The sequence below is a fragment of the Crinia signifera genome, unplaced genomic scaffold (assembly GCF_055691185.1).
Source record: "Crinia signifera unplaced genomic scaffold, ASM5569118v1 HAP2_SCAFFOLD_73, whole genome shotgun sequence".
Taxonomy (NCBI): domain Eukaryota; kingdom Metazoa; phylum Chordata; class Amphibia; order Anura; family Myobatrachidae; genus Crinia; species Crinia signifera.
In genome coordinates, this window is record NW_028142632.1 from 645,991 (window position 1) to 667,175 (window position 21,185).

Here is a 21,185-nt window from a genome sequence, read left to right on the forward strand (position 1 = left end):
AGGGTCTTTCTGTGATGTCATAAAGGGCCTGCTGATCAAGGGGCAGCTTTCTGATTGGCTGCTGTATTTGATTGACAGATGGAAGCTGGCAGCTGATTGGCTGTCTAGCCTAAAGAGCTTTACACACCTCCCTGATGGTACCACTGGCTAAGACTCCACCTCAGCTCGTTGGGAAATGAAAAATTTAGAACAATTGATGGATGAAAGCAGGCAGGCCGGCCATTTTGGGACACTCATTGGACTTGTTTAATGCAATGCACCTTTGTATATTCACATGCATTCGCTTCATGCTGTAACCGCTGTGCATAAAAATTTGGAAACATGGCAAACAGTGTATCATTTGGTGTCTAAGTCATGTTTCCCATTTTTTTCCTTCCCAGATACAAGCCCATTTGAGTGTTTGGGGCACTTTTTAGCTAAAATCATAATACAGGGCCTAACTGCATATGCTAAAACCTGCCTATTTTAAATGGTGTAGTGGCCCCTGCAACCTCCAAAAATATCAGGACTTACTTCCCCAATAACCTGCTAACTCACCCCTGAAATACATACTTATTCACCCTATTTTGTTCATTGGACTCATTTCTCATTTGAAATGCCCATTTTTGGGGGGGCGGAAATGTGTGACTTTAAAAGGTGATTTCTACGATACCCAACTTTTGCGTGTCGGACCTCAAATTTCCCCGTAAACGCAGAAAATCTTCAATTTTCAGGAGAAACGAGACAGACATCCCCTCCCTCTGCCTCCCACCCGCCCAACTGACAGCCAGCCATTAGACATGCACAGATAGTTCTGAGGGTCTTTCTGTGATGTCATAAAGGGCCTGCTGATCAATGGGCAGCTTTCTGATTGGCTGCTGTATTTGATTGACAGGTGGAAGCTGGCAGCTGATTGGCTGTCTAGCCTAAAGTGCTTTACACACCTCCCTGATGGTACCACTGGCTAAGACTCCACCTCAGCTCATTGGGTAATGAAAAATTTAGAACAATTGATGGATTAAAGCAGGCAGGCCGGCCATTTTGGGACACTCAGTGGACTTGTTTAATGCAATGCACCTTTGTATATTCACATGCATTCGCTTCATGCTGTAACCACTGTGCATAAAAATTTGGAAACATGGCATTTAGTGTATCTTTTGGTGTCTAAGTCATGTTTCCCATATTTTCCCTTCCCAGATGCAAGCCCGTTTGAGTGTTTGGGGCACTTTTTAGCTAAAATCATCCTACGGGGCCTAACTGCATATGCTAAAGCCTGCCTATTTTGAATGGTGTAGTGGCCCCTGCAACCTCCAAAAATATCAGGACTTACTTCCCCAATAACCTGCTAACTCACCCCTGAAATACATACTTATTCATCCTATTTTGTTCATTGGACTCATTTCTCATTTGAAATGCCCATTTTTGGGGGGCCAGAAATGTGCGTCTTTAAAAGGTGATTTCTACGATACCCCACTTTTGCGCGTCGGACCTCAACTTTTCCCGTAAACGCAGAAAAAGCGCAATTTTCAGGAGAAACGAGACAGACATCCCCTCCCTCTGCCACCCACCCACCCAACTGACAGCCAGCCATTAGACATGCACAGATAGTTCTGAGGGTCTGTCTGTGATGTCATAAAGGGCCTGCTGATCAATGGGCAGCTTTCTGATTGGCTGCTGTATTTGATTGACAGATGGAAGCTGGCAGCTGATTGGCTGTCTAGCCTAAAGTGCTTTACACACCTCCCTGATGGTACCACTGGCTAAGACTCCACCTCAGCTCATTGGGTAATGAAAAATTTAGAACAATTGATGGATGAAAGCAGGCAGGCCGGCCATTTTGGGACACTCAGTGGACTTGTTTAATGCAATGTAACTTTGTATATTCACATGCATTCGCTTCATGCTGTAACCACTGTGCATAAAAATTTGTAAACATGGCAAACAGTGTATCATTTGCTGTCTAAGTCATGTTTCCCATATTTTCCCTTCCCAGATACAAGCCCGTTTGAGTGGTTGGGGCACTTTTTAGCTAAAATCATCCTACGGGGCCTAACTGCATATGCTAAAGCCTGCCTATTTTGAATGGTGTAGTGGCCCCTGCAACCTCCAAAAATATCAGGACTTACTTCCCCAATAACCTGCTAACTCACCCCTGAAATACATACTTATTCATACTTTTTTGTTCATTGGACTCATTTCTCATTTGAAATGCCCATTTTTGGGGGGCCAGAAATGTGCGTCTTTAAAAGGTGATTTCTACGATACCCCACTTTTGCGCGTCGGACCTCAACTTTTCCCGTAAACGCAGAAAAAGCGCAATTTTCAGGAGAAACGAGACAGACATCCCCTCCCTCTGCCACCCACCCACCCAACTGACAGCCAGCCATTAGACATGCACAGATAGTTCTGAGGGTCTTTCTGTGATGTCATAAAGGGCCTGCTGATCAAGGGGCAGCTTTCTGATTGGCTGCTGTATTTGATTGACAGATGGAAGCTGGCAGCTGATTGGCTGTCTAGCCTAAAGTGCTTTACACACCTCCCTGATGGTACCACTGGCTAAGACTCCACCTCAGCTCGTTGGGAAATGAAAAATTTAGAACAATTGATGGATGAAAGCAGGCAGGCCGGCCATTTTGGGACACTCATTGGACTTGTTTAATGCAATGCACCTTTGTATATTCACATGCATTCGCTTCATGCTGTAACCGCTGTGCATAAAAATTTGGAAACATGGCAAACAGTGTATCATTTGGTGTCTAAGTCATGTTTCCCATTTTTTTCCTTCCCAGATACAAGCCCGTTTGAGTGTTTGGGGCACTTTTTAGCTAAAATCATCCTACGGGGCCTAACTGCATATGCTAAAACCTGCCTATTTTGAATGGTGTAGTGGCCCCTGCAACCTCCAAAAAATATCAGGACTTACTTCCCCAATAACCTGCTAACTCACCCCTGAAATACATACTTATTCACCCTATTTTGTACATTGGACTCATTTCTTATTTGAAATGCCCATTTTTGGGGGCCAGAAATGTGCGTCTTTAAAAGGTGATTTCTACGAAACCCCACTTTTGCGTGTCGGACCTCAACTTTTCCCGTAAACGCAGAAAAACCGCAATTTCAAGGAGAAACGAGACAGACATCCCCTCCCTCTGCCACCCACCCGCCCAACTGACAGCCAGCCATTAGACATGCACAGATAGTTCTGAGGGTCTTTCTGTGATGTCATAAAGGGCCTGCTGATCAATGGGCAGCTTTCTGATTGGCTGCTGTATTTGATTGACAGATGGAAGCTGGCAGCTGATTGGCTGTCTAGCCTAAAGTGCTTTACACACCTCCCTGATGGTACCACTGGCTAAGACTCCACCTCAGCTCATTGGGTAATGAAAAATTTAGAACAATTGATGGATGAAAGCAGGCAGGCCGGCCATTTTGGGACACTCAGTGGACTTGTTTAATGCAATGTACCTTTGTATATTCACATGCATTCGCTTCATGCTGTAACCACTGTGCATAAAAATTTGTAAACACGGCAAACAGTGTATCATTTGCTGTCTAAGTCATGTTTCCCATATTTTCCCTTCCCAGATACAAGCCCGTTTGAGTGTTTGGGGCACTTTTTAGCTAAAATCATCCTACGGGGCCTAACTGCATATGCTAAAGCCTGCCTATTTTGAATGGTGTAGTGGCCCCTGCAACCTCCAAAAATATCAGGACTTACTTCCCCAATAACCTGCTAACTCACCCCTGAAAACATACTTATTCATCCTATTTTGTTCATTGGACTCATTTCTCATTTGAAATGCCCATTTTTGGGGGGCCAGAAATGTGCGTCTTTAAAAGGTGATTTCTACGATACCCCACTTTTGCGCGTCGGACCTCAACTTTTCCCGTAAACGCAGAAAAAGCGCAATTTTCAGGAGAAACGAGACAGACATCCCCTCCCTCTGCCACCCACCCACCCAACTGACAGCCAGCCATTAGACATGCACAGATAGTTCTGAGGGTCTGTCTGTGTTGTCATAAAGGGCCTGCTGATCAATGGGCAGCTTTCTGATTGGCTGCTGTATTTGATTGACAGATGGAAGCTGGCAGCTGTTTGGCTGTCTAGCCTAAAGTGCTTTACACACCTCCCTGATGGTACCACTGGCTAAGACTCCACCTCAGCTCATTGGGTAATGAAAAATTTAGAACAATTGATGGATGAAAGCAGGCAGGCCGGCCATTTTGGGACACTCAGTGGACTTGTTTAATGCAATGCACCTTTGTATATTCACATGCATTCGCTTCATGCTGTAACCACTGTGCATAAAAATTTGGAAACATGGCATTTAGTGTATCTTTTGGTGTCTAAGTCATGTTTCCCATATTTTCCCTTCCCAGATGCAAGCCCGTTTGAGTGTTTGGGGCACTTTTTAGCTAAAATCATCCTACGGGGCCTAACTGCATATGCTAAAGCCTGCCTATTTTGAATGGTGTAGTGGCCCCTGCAACCTCCAAAAATATCAGGACTTACTTCCCCAATAACCTGCTAACTCACCCCTGAAATACATACTTATTCATCCTATTTTGTTCATTGGACTCATTTCTCATTTGAAATGCCCATTTTTGGGGGGCCAGAAATGTGCGTCTTTAAAAGGTGATTTCTACGATACCCCACTTTTGCGCGTCGGACCTCAACTTTTCCCGTAAACGCAGAAAAAGCGCAATTTTCAGGAGAAACGAGACAGACATCCCCTCCCTCTGCCACCCACCCACCCAACTGACAGCCAGCCATTAGACATGCACAGATAGTTCTGAGGGTCTGTCTGTGATGTCATAAAGGGCCTGCTGATCAATGGGCAGCTTTCTGATTGGCTGCTGTATTTGATTGACAGATGGAAGCTGGCAGCTGATTGGCTGTCTAGCCTAAAGTGCTTTACACACCTCCCTGATGGTACCACTGGCTAAGACTCCACCTCAGCTCATTGGGTAATGAAAAATTTAGAACAATTGATGGATGAAAGCAGGCAGGCCGGCCATTTTGGGACACTCAGTGGACTTGTTTAATGCAATGTACCAGTGGCGTAAGTTCTCCCATGTCGCCCGGAGGCAAGAAAACTTGGTGCCCCCCCCCCCATAGATAAATAGCTAGAGACCGAGGTGGAACTAGAGAGTTGTTGGCCCAGGTGCAAAACTATGCGCCCCCCCTGCCCCATACTTAACATGAGAACAGTGTGCGCCAAAGGCAGGCTGAAGGGTGTGTGTATGTATGATTACGGTTATAGGCTGCGGGGTGTATGATTAGGGTTATGGGCTGTGGAGGGTATGTATAGTTAGGGTTAGTCTGTGGGGATGTATAGTTAGGGTTAGGCTACAGGGGGGTGTATAATTAAGGATAGGCTAAGGGGGGTATGGTTACAGATAGGCTGCGGGGAGAGGGTGTATAGTTAGTCTGCAGGGGTGTATAGTTAGGCTGCAGGGTGGGGGATGTATAGGTAGGCTGGGGGTTGGGAGGTATATAGTTAGGCTGCGGGGTGGGGGATGTATAGGTAGGCTGCGGGGTGGTAGGTGTATAGTTAGGCTGCTAGGGTGGGGGGTGTATAGTTAGGCTGCGGGGTGGGAGGTGTATAGTTAGGCTGCAGGGGTGGGGGGTGTATAGTTAGGCTGCAGGGTGGGAGGTGTATAGTTAGGCTGCAGGGGTGGGGGATGTATAGGTAGGCTGCGGGGTGGGGGGTGTATAGTTAGGCTGCAGGGGTGGGGGGTGTATAGTTAGGCTGCGGGGTGGGGTTGTATTGTTAGGCTGCAGGGGTGGGGGTGTATAGTTAAGCTGCAGGGGTGGGGGGGGGTGTATAGTTAAGCTGCAGGGGTGGGGGGGGGGTGTATAGTTAAGCTGCAGGGGTGGTGGGGGGGGGTGTATAGTGAGGCTGCAAGGCAGGCTGCAAGGCTTCTGAGGGGTACTCACAGAGGTCTACATTCTTCCAAGCAGCAGCAGCAGTGCCTCCACGGAGGTAGAGACAGTTTCTTCTTGTATGCTGTCCTGCAGGATAGGCCAGGAGACGGGCCGTGTCTAGCTGCAGTGGTGGCAGGAGACCAGCTTGAAGCGCTAATCAGGCGCTAAGCCACTCTCTCTAACCTTGTCAGCTGGGACCGGCAGCGGTGCTACTCGCCTCCCTCCATCAGTCTCGGCGACCTTACTCCTTTCCAGCGGCAGTGTGGGTGAGCCGCGGAAGGGAGGTGCTGGGGACCTGGCCTCCTGCACCCCAGACAGCTCACGCTCCCTGCCCGGCGAGCGCCTGCGCTAAGCCCCGGCCTCCAGGTCTCTCTACTGCTCCCTGGGAGCCTCCTGCTGGCAGCGGAGTGTAGATTCTCCCAGTCGACTCCTTGTCACTGTTGGCTGGCTGCAGAAAAGTACAGTGGCAGCCAACCAGGTGACAGGGAGAAGGAAGGGGGCTGAGGGGCACCGCTGCATAAAGTAAGGGTACCGCCAGGCAGCACCTCTGAGCAGAACTTCGGGGGGCAATGGAGCCGGTGCCCCCTTTAAGGCTGGCGCCCGGCGGCAGTTGACTCCATTGCCTCCGGGAGTTCCGCCACTGCAATGTACCTTTATATATTCACATGCATTCGCTTCATGCTGTAACCACTGTGCATAAAAATTTGTAAACATGGCAAACAGTGTATCATTTGCTGTCTAAGTCATGTTTCCCATATTTTCCCTTCCCAGATACAAGCCCGTTTGAGTGGTTGGGGCACTTTTTAGCTAAAATCATCCTACGGGGCCTAACTGCATATGCTAAAGCCTGCCTATTTTGAATGGTGTAGTGGCCCCTGCAACCTCCAAAAATATCAGGACTTACTTCCCCAATAACCTGCTAACTCACCCCTGAAATACATACTTATTCATACTTTTTTGTTCATTGGACTCATTTCTCATTTGAAATGCCCATTTTTGGGGGGCCAGAAATGTGCGTCTTTAAAAGGTGATTTCTACGATACCCCACTTTTGCGCGTCGGACCTCAACTTTTCCCGTAAACGCAGAAAAAGCGCAATTTTCAGGAGAAACGAGACAGACATCCCCTCCCTCTGCCACCCACCCACCCAACTGACAGCCAGCCATTAGACATGCACAGATAGTTCTGAGGGTCTTTCTGTGATGTCATAAAGGGCCTGCTGATCAAGGGGCAGCTTTCTGATTGGCTGCTGTATTTGATTGACAGATGGAAGCTGGCAGCTGATTGGCTGTCTAGCCTAAAGTGCTTTACACACCTCCCTGATGGTACCACTGGCTAAGACTCCACCTCAGCTCGTTGGGAAATGAAAAATTTAGAACAATTGATGGATGAAAGCAGGCAGGCCGGCCATTTTGGGACACTCATTGGACTTGTTTAATGCAATGCACCTTTGTATATTCACATGCATTCGCTTCATGCTGTAACCGCTGTGCATAAAAATTTGGAAACATGGCAAACAGTGTATCATTTGGTGTCTAAGTCATGTTTCCCATTTTTTTCCTTCCCAGATACAAGCCCGTTTGAGTGTTTGGGGCACTTTTTAGCTAAAATCATCCTACGGGGCCTAACTGCATATGCTAAAACCTGCCTATTTTGAATGGTGTAGTGGCCCCTGCAACCTCCAAAAAATATCAGGACTTACTTCCCCAATAACCTGCTAACTCACCCCTGAAATACATACTTATTCACCCTATTTTGTACATTGGACTCATTTCTTATTTGAAATGCCCATTTTTGGGGGCCAGAAATGTGCGTCTTTAAAAGGTGATTTCTACGAAACCCCACTTTTGCGTGTCGGACCTCAACTTTTCCCGTAAACGCAGAAAAACCGCAATTTCAAGGAGAAACGAGACAGACATCCCCTCCCTCTGCCACCCACCCGCCCAACTGACAGCCAGCCATTAGACATGCACAGATAGTTCTGAGGGTCTTTCTGTGATGTCATAAAGGGCCTGCTGATCAATGGGCAGCTTTCTGATTGGCTGCTGTATTTGATTGACAGATGGAAGCTGGCAGCTGATTGGCTATCTAGCCTAAAGTGCTCTACACACCTCCCTGATGGTACCACTGGCTAAGACTCCACCTCAGCTCATTGGGTAATGAAAAATTTAGAACAATTGATGGATGAAAGCAGGCAGGCCGGCCATTTTGGGACACTCAGTGGACTTGTTTAATGCAATGCACCTTTGTATATTCACATGCATTCGCTTCATGCTGTAACCACTGTGCATAAAAATTTGGAAACATGGCATATAGTGTATCATTTGGTGTCTAAGTCATGGGTCCCATATTTTCCCTTCCCAGATACAAGCCCGTTTGAGTGTTTGGGGCACTTTTTAGCTAAAATCATCCTACGGGGCCTAACTGCATATGCTAAAACCTGCCTATTTTGAATGGTGTAGTGGCCCCTGCAACCTCCAAAAAATATCAGGACTTACTTCCCCAATAACCTGCTAACTCACCCCTGAAATACATACTTATTCACCCTATTTTGTACATTGGACTCATTTCTTATTTGAAATGCCCATTTTTGGGGGGCCAGAAATGTGCGTCTTTAAAAGGTGATTTCTACGATACCCCACTTTTGCGTGTCGGACCTCAACTTTTCCCGTAAACGCAGAAAAACCGCAATTTTAAGGAGAAACGAGACAGACATCCCCTCCCTCTGCCTCCCACCCGCCCAACTGACAGCCAGCCATTAGACATGCACAGATAGTTCTGAGGGTCTTTCTGTGATGTCATAAAGGGCCTGCTGATCAATGGGCAGCTTTCTGATTGGCTGCTGTATTTGATTGACAGGTGGAAGCTGGCAGCTGATTGGCTGTCTAGCCTAAAGTGCTTTACACACCTCCCTGATGGTACCACTGGCTAAGACTCCACCTCAGCTCATTGGGTAATGAAAAATTTAGAACAATTGATGGATGAAAGCAGGCAGGCCGGCCATTTTGGGACACTCAGTGGACTTGTTTAATGCAATGCACATTTGTATATTCACATGCATTCGTTTCATGCTGTAACCACTGTGCATAAAAATTTGGAAACATGGCATATAGGGCCTTATTCTGGTTGGTGCGGGCGGGCCGTACGCGTACGTCCCGAGGTTTTTCATGATCTGCGCATGTGCAGATACGCTAATGCGCAGGCGCGACCACTGACTAACGTTTACGGACGGGTCTCAACGTGCGAAAAAACCTGTACGCGAGTGTACGGGTATTGGGGGCGGCATAGGGGCGTGTTGATGGGAGCGGCCGAAATAATGAGGGAAAATGGGCGTAAATATGGGCGTACACGGGGGTGTGCACCAAAAATGAGCGGTGCTACTACCGCACGATCGCCTAAAGCACCGTTCATTTCGGACACCAGACAGGCGCCCGGCAACCGCCAGCTCAGACCACCCCTACAGATACCGCATGCCAGCGTGCGCCTGGGTTTGCTAATTAACGCTGATTCCTACTCAAACACATACACCTGAATGTAATAAGCAATGCTGCCGTCTATTAAGTCCAAACCATTATTTCACTACCTGCAAGCCACACACAGCACGCAAACACATTGGAAGCTTATTTTTCTTTACTTCTCCACATTTAAAGGTTTGTTTAATTTAAGGTAAGAATCTTTTTAAGACCTGCTTATATACGCTAAGGTAGCTATTTGCTAAACAGTTAGACACATTCACTACGTGCTTTCATAGACTTTACACAGTAGCACACTCAATCTACACAAGTCGACATGTGTCAACGTGTTCACTGTAATACAAACATAGGTTTTGTATTTAGGATACAATAACATAAACCACATCTAACACCTACAAAGGATGTTTCAGCAATGTTTTAAGGCCATGACCACTATTTTGCACACAATCTTTGTATAGTACCCAAAATACTGAACTGTACCACTATCTTATCTGCTATGAATTGGATTTGACTACACTCTGGATGTAAGATGCCACCAATCACATTATTGCACTCACATCTCTCTAACAAAGGATTCCTACATCTGCTTATGACACTGTCAAATCATATATATTTAAAAAGTTATGCATGTTTGTTCACAAGCTATTTTATCATGTTTGGCCCATTCACACATCTTTTTTTAGGGAGGACACATATGCATTCCTACACAAATGTACCTTTTCACCCTTGTTTGTCTGCCTCACCCACTCCATGAGGAAAGCATTGTTCTGGACCTGCTTTTACCTACTACTGTAGGAGCTACCTCACCTGCACACAAACTGCTTTCTCACCTATGAAGTTGCTCTGCACATGTGCTGACACAAACTAATTAGCTGGGAAAAGTTGGATAGGAACATGGTAATGGCCATGGAGAGGGTTACACATGGGAAACTTCTACCACACTTCAACAAATGTTAAAAAATACCCTGGTCAGTAAGTACACATAAATCTAGTATTTGTTTCACACCAGAAATTACACATACCACAATTTTGATTTAATTGGGAAAATATATTTATTTGCTGTTCAGCATCACAGCTTATTTCACACTTTAATGTAAGAAATCAAATAAACAAATAAAATAGACACAAAAATAAAAAAAACTGCCAGAACAAGAGGTTGCATATCTCCAAACATGTGTTACCCTGCAAATGCAATGGTGAAAGAAATGGGGACACCAGAATACATACTGCAACAACCAGGGTGAATACTAAGCAAGATACACACCACCCAAAAAAAATATCCTGCATTTGTAGAGGTCAAAATACGAACTTTCATGCCCATGGCACGCAAATGGATCGATGGCCAACTCAGGAAGCGGATGTCCAGTGCAATTTAAACCTTTGGGGTCCAACCACAGAGGAAGTGAACCAGGTCTCATTTGGGCCCTTTTTTGCCCCTTTTAGATGGGGCCTTGGGGACAGGGGCCTTTGGCTCAGCTGGCTTGCGGTGTCTTCCCCTAGTCGACACAGGAGGGTCAGCAGAGGTGGAAGGTTGGGGAGCAGCTTGGGGTGGGGCAGCAGATGGGGGATTGTCCCTTAGGGACCTGGCGGTGGACAGCTGCTCCGCAAGAAGTTCATTCTGGCGGCTGAGGTGTTGGCCAATGCTTACTATGCCAGCCGCCAGAGTTTCATTAATGCGGTTCAAGGCCTCAACCTGCAGCCTGTTTGTGGCCTTCCACTCCGCCATAAATTCCCCCACCTGCTGCTGACGGATCGCAGCATCCAACCCTTGCTGCTCGATCCTCTCCAGCATTGCCAACATACTCTCATCCCATGTCTCCTGTGGCTGGGGCTGGGGGCGACGTCTTGGTGGAGGCTGGACCACTTGCTCCACCTGTGGCTCTGCAGAGGAAGATGCTGCCGGTACATCCTGGGTTTCTGCTTCTTCTAGGATAAGAATTGAAAACAATGTCACCATCACATACGCACTAAAAAATATCTTTCTAAATACAATGCATTACTGTGACTTACCATCAAAAGCAGCAGCAAAGACCTCCGCCGGGAGCTCACTGTCCATATTGGAGATCCCCCTGACCTCGCCCACATCTATCACGTCCAAGGAGTCCTCCTCCAGGGGGGTATACTCCAAATGGTCGGGCATAGGACCTCTCCCGGTGGACATGCTGTGGTTGTACCGGTCAGTCATCTTCCTCTTCATTGCCGTTTTGAAGTCAGTCCACCTACAAGTTTAAAAATACAAATATCACCATGAGATATGTGCACCACTGTGCTACGTGTAGGGTTACCACCTAGTCCCTTAAATTCCGGACACATGTTAATTACACAGGTTCTGTGGCAGTTTAAAATTAGGTGAAGTGGAGTCTTGAAGTCAGCCAGCCACAGAACCTGTGTAATTAATATGTGTCCGGAATTAAAGGGACTAGGTGGTACCCCTAGCTACGTGACATTTCCTAGTGTGGGTGATCTTATGTTTTTTTGCCATATGTGTCCCACACACACACTCATGTCTCCATTAGGAGGCATTTCAGTGTCTCATCTCATTCATTAGGCCACTAAATGCACATACATACATCACTATGCAGAAATGACATCATCCATGGCCAAATTATGCACCTCCACCTGGTGTGAAACTACACATTCCACCATAGCTTGACAATGTGGTTATTATGGAGTCATTTAACTATGGGATGGCATACTGGGATGTGTAGTTTCTCACCAGCTACATGTGCACAGTTTGGTCATTCTTGTTTCAGTAGCATCATATGGAACATGTTACAACAACTCTTTCAAAAAAACACTTTCTCTTGTCCCATCACATACTTCACATGAGCAGAACTGTGCCCATAACCTCACATCACACCAATGGCGCATGTTTCATATATCAATGTGGGTTATTAGACATGGTTGTGTTCACATGTGACATTGAAGTGTAGCACTATCTACAAACACACCTTTCTATTATTCTCAAAACATACATGTAACATATGTACACACATATGACATCAGGGGGACAAAGACCAGGCCAATTTTTCAGCAGTCTTCAGCAGGAACTGAGGCCCTTATTCTAGTTCACTCTTTCTGCCCAAATATTTCTTTGATGGACAAAACCATGTGCACTGCAGGTGAGGCAGGTGTAAAACCCCACCCAAATCTGATTATCTCTGCACAAGTAACACCTGCCTCACCTGCAGTGCACATGGTTTTGTCCATCTAAGAAATATTTGGGCAGAAAGAGTGAACTAGAATAAGGGCCTCAGTTCCTGCTGGAGACTGCTGAAAAATTGCCCTGACAAACACACTAACCTTTTCTTCACCGCGTCCCAATTTCTGACCACTGGTGCCACCTGGTTCACTTCCTCTGTGATCTTCTCCCAAAGTTGTCTCCTTGCACTGGCACCCGGCTTCCTGGTTAGCAATTCAATCCATTCGCGTGCCCTGGGCACTAGAATTCGCATTTCGGCCTCTACAAATGCAGGGTTTCTCTTTCTGGTGGTGGTATCCTGCTCAGTCCTCACCCTCGATGTTGCAGCTTGCTTTCTGGTGGCCCCAGTTCTCTCACCATGCACCTGCTGGGTCACACCTGTTTGGAGAGATGCAACCTCTTGTTCTGGCTGGTTGCTTGGCCCTTGTGGAGCTGGTGGAGGTTCAACAGGGCCTGTTACTGAGGGGCCCGCCTGGTCTTGCAGGCTACTCCTCTCTTGGGCCCTCCTTCTCCGCTCCTGTTCCCTCTTGTTCAGTGCATCAAGCAGGGATTGTGCTGTAGCTCTCTGCAGAGCGTCCTCAGCTGCGGAATCGTCTGAGTCAGACATGTTTGCAGCAATTGTGGGCTGCATCTGACTGAATATTTATATGTTAATCTCCCGCCATGAACAAGGGGGCGTATATTTTTCTACGCAATGTAGATGCAAATTTACGCCGATATTTCCCGCCGATAATTCCCGCTTAAATTACGCAGGTCTCAACGCACCTGATCAATCACCTGTATATGCACATACACAGGTTGTGGAGCATTGTGAGCTACATCGTGAAATGTGTGCACCTGTCATTCCTATGATGAGTGTTGTCAGCTGGTATCTGTTGGAGTTCGTGTATGCTTTCCTTACATATGTCATGAGTATGAAATTGTCATACACCAACATGTTGCATTGTGCCCCCTTTAACCAGCGTATTTATAAGTAGATGGTTGCGTGCATTATTTTCCGCCTCTGTATATACAGTACTTCTCTCCATGGAAATCGGTGTATTGTGCCCCCTTTAAGCAGCGTAGTTATAAGTAGACGGTTGCGTGTATTATTTTCCACACACTGTATATACAGTACTTCTCTATACATTGAATGCTTGCTGTTGGTTTTGGTCTGTGTATATCGAAACGGTCCGAGTAAGTTTCTATTCGCATCCAGTTTGTTAATGTAAGAAGGATTAATAAAGTTAATACCAAACAAACAATTTTTTAGACCAATCAGCAAGCACCAAAAGTGATATATGTACCTGCAATTATTAACTGCGCCATAGGCACTATGACTACTACCAGGGCTAGGCCGTTTTCCACACCGGAGCTGTTGGCCCTGGTTCACGTAATGGACCGTCACCTGGGGCCCAGGGGCCCATATGTCTCAAATATGGACAAGCGGCGGGCGTATACTGCTGCCCGCCGCCTGATCTACTCCACGACCGGCGTCCGCAGGAGCCTGGGGAAAGTTGAGCGGCGCTGGTCTGACCTGCGCCGGCGGCAGCCAGTTTTGCCAGGAGTATGGGGGTATATATGGGGGTGTATATGGGTGTATATGGGGGTGTATATGGGTGTATAGGGGGGGTATATGGGTGTATATGGGGGTGTATATGGGGGTGTATATGGGTGTATATGGGGGGTATATGGGTGTATAGGGGGGGTATATGGGTGTATATGGGTGTATATGGGGGTGTATATGGGTGTATATGGGGGTGTATATGGGTGTATATGGGGGGTATATGGGTGTATATGGGGGTGTATATGGGGGTGTATATGGGTGTATATGGGGGGTATATGGGTGTATATGGGGGTGTATATGGGTGTATATGGGGGTGTATATGGGTGTATATGGGGGGTATATGGGTGTATAGGGGGGTATATGGGTGTATAGGGGGTGTATAGGGGGGGGTTTAAGTAGTTGCTCAGTTTTTGGGTGTAGGATATCAATTAGTTTGCATGATAAATGTCTGAAATATCACAGCAATGATAATTTTGAAGGTTATGAGCATGACTAATGTGAATTTTTCTTACCCCCTTTTTTATGAAACCCAATCTTCGATTTCTATGCCATCAACATGAACATTTCAGCACGGGCAACAGCCCGCAGAGAAGCCCGGGAGCAGGCACGCCGGGACCAGGCAGCCCAGGAGCAGCCGGAAGAGGAGGAGGAAGAGGAGGAGGAAGAGGAGGAGGAAGAGGAGAAGAAAGAGGAGGAGGAAGAGGAGGAGGAAGAGGAGAAGAAAGAGGAGGAGGAAGAGGAGGAGGAAGAAGAGGAGGAGGAAGAAGAGGAGGAGGAAGAAGAGGAGACACTGGCTGAAGCTGGGGCCCACCCAATTTCCCCATCCCCTTCCCCCTCCCCAACCCCCACCCCCACCCCCTCCCCAACCCCCACCCCCACCCCCTCCCCCTCCCCAACACTGGAGACACTGGGTGAAGCTGGGGCCCACCCAATTTCCCCATCCCCTTCCCCCTCCCCAACCCCCACCCCCACCCCCTCCCCAACCCCCACCCCCACCCCCTCCCCCTCCCCAACACTGGAGACACTGGGTGAAGCTGGGGCCCACCCAATTTCCCCATCCCCTTCCCCCTCCCCAACCCCCACCCCCACCCCCTCCCCAACCCCCACCCCCACCCCCACCCCCTTGCTCATGACCCCCCCAAACACCGCACAGCCAACCAGCGGGGACCAGGATGGCTCAAGTAGCCGTAAGTAAATAATGTGTATAATGTTGACCTACACATTTCTACACATCAACAATCACAACAACCACATATGTGTATCCAACATCAACATTAGTTGCAACATATCACTGCAGGGCGACCATGAGGTGTGTCCTGTCCTTCTCCAGGAACAAGGGTCCCCTTGGTGGTTTTTTTGAGTGTGGCCATGCCTCACCCCTTGAATAATTGACATAACAGTACATCCAATGAGATATCCGACATTAGTGGTGTGGTAGTTATGTGGCTCCAGGTGTTGGGTAACTCCAGTTCCCAGCATGATGTGCAACACAGGGCCGGATTATAATGGAGGCACAAGGGGTCAGTGCCCCTGGGCCCCCCTCTAGTTAGGGTCCCCCTGTGGTTGGCATGTATTTTTTAAAAAAATAATTGATTTGTTTTTTATTTTATTTTTTTAGCTAAAGGTTTTGTCCATGGGTGGGGTAGTGCTGCAGCTTCACCTATCTGCCAATGTGACAATGATTTATGGTGCTGAACATCGGGAGCCAAGGCACACTGATTGCACAAGTGTGCAGTGCATTTCTGGGACTTGACTAAGTCCCCTGACACTTTGCACCAGAGGACAGAGGCTGAGAAGTTTGTGCTGCGCTCTGATTGGTGGAGCTCATTACATGCTTCTCAGGTCCATGGAGAACAGCAGCAGCAGCTTAGTCATGGGAGGGTTTTTAATCAGAGGCAGCACTAGGACTGTGAGGTCTCCTCCAGAGTAAGGGGCAGAGGGACAAACACAGGCTTTTCATGTGGTGTGTGTGTGTGTGTGTGTGTGTGTGTGTGTATATATATATATATATATATATATATATATATATATATATATCCCCTGCAGTTAACCATTAACCAAGTTTACTCTGTGTTTTGACAGTATAATATTCTCCCATGCAGTGTGCGGCCAGTAATGACAAGTGCAAGGGGGCCCCCCCGTCTAAAGTACCCCGGGCCCCCCAAAGGCTTAATCTGGCACTGGTGCAACATAAATGTAGAGATTGTTTTGTTAATAGTGTGTGAGGCCATGCGGATGCATGCTTTACAAACATAGCTGTAGGCCTATAATTTATACAGCAATGTCCTAAATTTAAAATAGTAAGGAGTGCTTAAGCCAAAACAATGTCATAACCCTTAAATAGCACAGCCTAATTGTGAGGTTAGAGGACAGTCCCCCAAAACCAAAGTACCAATTGGGATACAGCATACATTCATCCATGAAGGAGTAATTGAATTAATGTTATTTACTATGTACAGTATGTGTGTGTTAACATATAATTTTGTAGTACTGTGTTTACAGCAGACCCATCTTCAATGTAGTTTAAAAATGTATGTGGCCTTCACACATAACTCTGAACTTTTTATTATGTACAAATACAACAAACATTTGTGTATGTTATATATTAATTTTTTTTTTTTATCCCTTCACTACAGACACTGAACAGCAGCAGGAGGAGGTGGCAGCCCTAATGCGGGAGATTGTACTGACCCTCCTGTACCTCCAGATACTGTTTGGACTTCTGGAGGCCCGAATTTAATTTTTTTTTATCCCCCCCCCCCCCTTATTATTTTTGCCCAAAATAAAAGTTTATGTACAGTTCGAAATTGCCTGTGTTTTTACTAATAAATATGTTAGAGGGCTTGTAAGGGTAGGTACATACAGATGTGTACTGTACGTTATACTTGTAATTTGAGGTGAGGGGTAATGATTGATGTGTGAATGTGTGTGTTTTTGATTAAAATAACACATAGTGAAAATGCATGAATGTTTAATGTTGTTAGATTAAAACATCACACATAACATCAGGGTAGGTATACATGTTACACATTGTGGACAAAGTAATTATGGACATAATTTAGTACATATACAGAAACACCAACATAACTTGATGTAAAAGTAACAGCAATATGGGGACACATAGATAGTGATTAAAATGCCACATTAGAACATAACAAATATACATGTAATGAGGGTTCAAATGTTGTTTTATTAGGTCTTTATTAAGGTAGACAATTGAGTTAATAGAAAACAATAATTGAATAACAAATAGATTAATTAATCAATTGTCAGATTTGTAGTTGAAAGGCAAGATTTGCAGGTCCATATATGTGAAGGGTATGGCAGCGTACACGGACGTACGCTCACTCTCACGAGCGGTGACATAAGCTGTGTTTTCCATTGAAAACAATAGGGACCCGTCCGTGCAAGCTGGCGTACGCTCAGATCTCCGCAAGAAGTCGGTGGGAAGACGGACGAAAGAAGTCCGTAAACGGCGCCGTACGCTCGGTTGTACGCCTGTTGTCGGAGTGCAAGGGCTGGCCCGTCCGCGTACGTTGCCGTACGCTCATCTGTACGCCACTCCCCTTCTACGGTATTTCTGCCCGTACGTAAGCGGCTGATTTGTGGGAGGACTTAACCCTAACGGCCGCGTACGGCTAGCGTACGGTAATAGCGAACGTACGCACGTTTGGCCGCTCCGATCAGAATAACCTCCATAGTGTATCATTTGGTGTCTAAGTCATAGGTCCCATATTTTCCCTTCCCAGATACAAGCCCGTTTGAGTGTTTGGGGCACTTTTTAGCTAAAATCATCCTACGGGGCCTAACTGCATATGCTAAAACCTGCCTATTTTGAATGGTGTAGTGGCCCCTGCAACCTCCAAAAATATCAGGACTTGCTTACCCAATAATCTGCTAACTCACCCCTGAAATACATACTTATTCACCCTATTTTGTTCATTGGACTCATTTCTCATTTGAAATGCCCATTTTTTAGGGGCCATAAATGTGCGTCTTTAAAAAGTGATTTCTACGATACCCCACTTTTGCGCGTCGGACCTCAACTTTTCCCGTAAACGCAGAAAAACCGCAATTTTCAGGAGAAACGAGACAGACATCCCCTCCCTCTGCCACCCACCCGCCCAACTGACAGCCAGCCATTAGACATGCACAGATAGTTCTGAGGGTCTGTTTGTGATGTCATAAAGGGCCTGCTGATCAATGGGCAGCTTTCTGATTGGCTGCTGTATTTGATTGACAGATGGAAGCTGGCAGCTGATTGGCTGTCTAGCCTAAAGTGCTTTACACACCTCCCTGATGGTACCACTGGCTAAGACTCCACCCCAGCTCATTGGGTAATGAAAAATTTAGAACAATTGATGGATGAAAGCAGGCAGGCCGGCCATTTTGGGATGCTCATTGGACTTGTTTAATGCAATGCACCTTTGTATATTCACATGCATTCGCTTCATGCTGTAACCACTGTGCATAAAAATTTGGAAACATGGCATACAGTGTATCATTTGCTGTCTAAGTCATGTTTCCCATATTTTCCCTTCCCAGATACAAGCCCGTTTGAGTGTTTGGGGCACTTTTTAGCTAAAATCAACCTACGGGGCCTAACTGCATATGCTAAAGCCTGCCTATTTTGAATGGTGTAGTGGCCCCTGCAACCTCCAAAAATATCAGGACTTACTTCCCCAATAACCTGCTAACTCACCCCTGAAATACATACTTATTCACCCTATTTTGTTCATTGGACTCATTTCTCATTTGAAATGCCCATTGTTGGGGGGCCAGAAATGTGCGTCTTTAAAAGGTGATTTCTACGATACCCCACTTTTGCGCGTCGGACCTCAACTTTTCCCGTAAACGCAGAAAAAACGCAATTTTAGGGAGAAACGAGACAGACATCCCCTCCCTCTGCCACCCACCCGCCCAACTGACAGCCAGCCATTAGACATGCACAGATAGTTCTGAGGGTCTTTCTGTGATGTCATAAAGGGCCTGCTGATCAATGGGCAGCTTTCTGATTGGCTGCTGTATTTGATTGACAGATGGAAGCTGGCAGCTGATTAGCTGTCTAGCCTAAAGTGCTTTACACACCTCCCTGATGGTACCACTGGCTAAGACTCCACCTCAGCTCATTGGGTAATGAAAAATTTAGAACAATTGATGGATGAAAGCAAGCAGGCCGGCCATTTTGGGACACTCAGTGGACTTGTTTAATGCAATGCACCTTTGTATATTCACATGCATTCGCTTCATGCTGTAACCACTGTGCATAAAAATTTGTAAACATGGCAAACAGTGTATCATTTGGTGTCTAAGTCATGTTTACCATATTATCCCTTCCCAGATACAAGCCCGTTTGAGTGTTTGGGGCACTTTTTAGCTAAAATCAACGTACGGGGCCTAACTGCATATGCTAAAGCCTGCCTATTTTGAATGGTGTAGTGGCCCCTGCAACCTCCAAAAATATCAGGACTTACTTCCCCAATAACCTGCTAACTCACCCCTGAAATACATACTTATTCACCCTATTTTGTTCATTGGACTCATTTCTCATTTGAAATGCCCATTTTTTGGGGGGGGGGGCAGAAATGTGCGTCTTTAAAAGGTGATTTCTACGATACCCCACTTTTGCGCGTCGGACCTCAACTTTTCCCGTAAACGCAGAAAAAACGCAATTTTAGGGAGAAACGAGACAGACATCCCCTCCCTCTGCCACCCACCCGCCCAACTGACAGCCAGCCATTAGACATGCACAGATAGTTCTGAGGGTCTTTCTGTGATGTCATAAAGGGCCTGCTGATCAATGGGCAGCTTTCTGATTGGCTGCTGTATTTGATTGACAGATGGAAGCTGGCAGCTGATTAGCTGTCTAGCCTAAAGTGCTTTACACACCTCCCTGATGGTACCACTGGCTAAGACTCCACCTCAGCTCATTGGGTAATGAAAAATTTAGAACAATTGATGGATGAAAGCAAGCAGGCCGGCCATTTTGGGACACTCAGTGGACTTGTTTAATGCAATGCACCTTTGTATATTCACATGCATTCGCTTCATGCTGTAACCACTGTGCATAAAAATTTGTAAACATGGCAAACAGTGTATCATTTGGTGTCTAAGTCATGTTTACCATATTATCCCTTCCCAGATACAAGCCCGTTTGAGTGTTTGGGGCACTTTTTAGCTAAAATCAACGTACGGGGCCTAACTGCATATGCTAAAGCCTGCCTATTTTGAATGGTGTAGTGGCCCCTGCAACCTCCAAAAATATCAGGACTTACTTCCCCAATAACCTGCTAACTCACCCCTGAAATACATACTTATTCACCCTATTTTGTTCATTGGACTCATTTCTCATTTGAAATGCCCATTTTTGGGGGGGCAGAAATGTGCGTCTTTAAAAGGTGATTTCTACGATACCCCACTTTTGCGCGTCGGACCTCAACTTTTCCCGTAAACGCAGAAAAAGCGCAATTTTCAGGAGAAATGAGACAGACATCCCCTCCCTCTGCCACCCACCCGCCCAGCTGACAGCCAGCCATTAGACATGCACAGATAGTTCTGAGGGTCTGTTTGTGATGTCATAAAGGGCCTGCTGATCAATGGGCAGCTTTCTGATTGGCTGCTGTATTTGATTGACAGATGGAAGCTGGCAGCTGATTGGCTGTCTAGCCTAAAGTGCTTTACACATCTCCCTGATGGTACCACTGGCTAAGACTCCACCTCAGCTCATTTGGTAATGAAAAATTTAGAACAATTGATGGATGAAAGCAGGCAGGCCGGCCATTTTGGGACGCTCATTGGACTTGTTTAATGCAATGCACCTTTGTATATTCACATACATTCGCTTCATGCTGTAACCACTGTGCATAAAAATTTGGAAACATGGCATACAGTGTATCATTTGCTGTCTAAGTCATGTTTCCCATATTTTCCCTTCCCAGATACAAGCCCGTTTGAGTGTTTGGGGCACTTTTTAGCTAAAATCAACCTACGGGGCCTAACTGCATATGCTAAAGCCTGCCTATTTTGAATGGTGTAGTGGCCCCTGCAACCTCCAAAA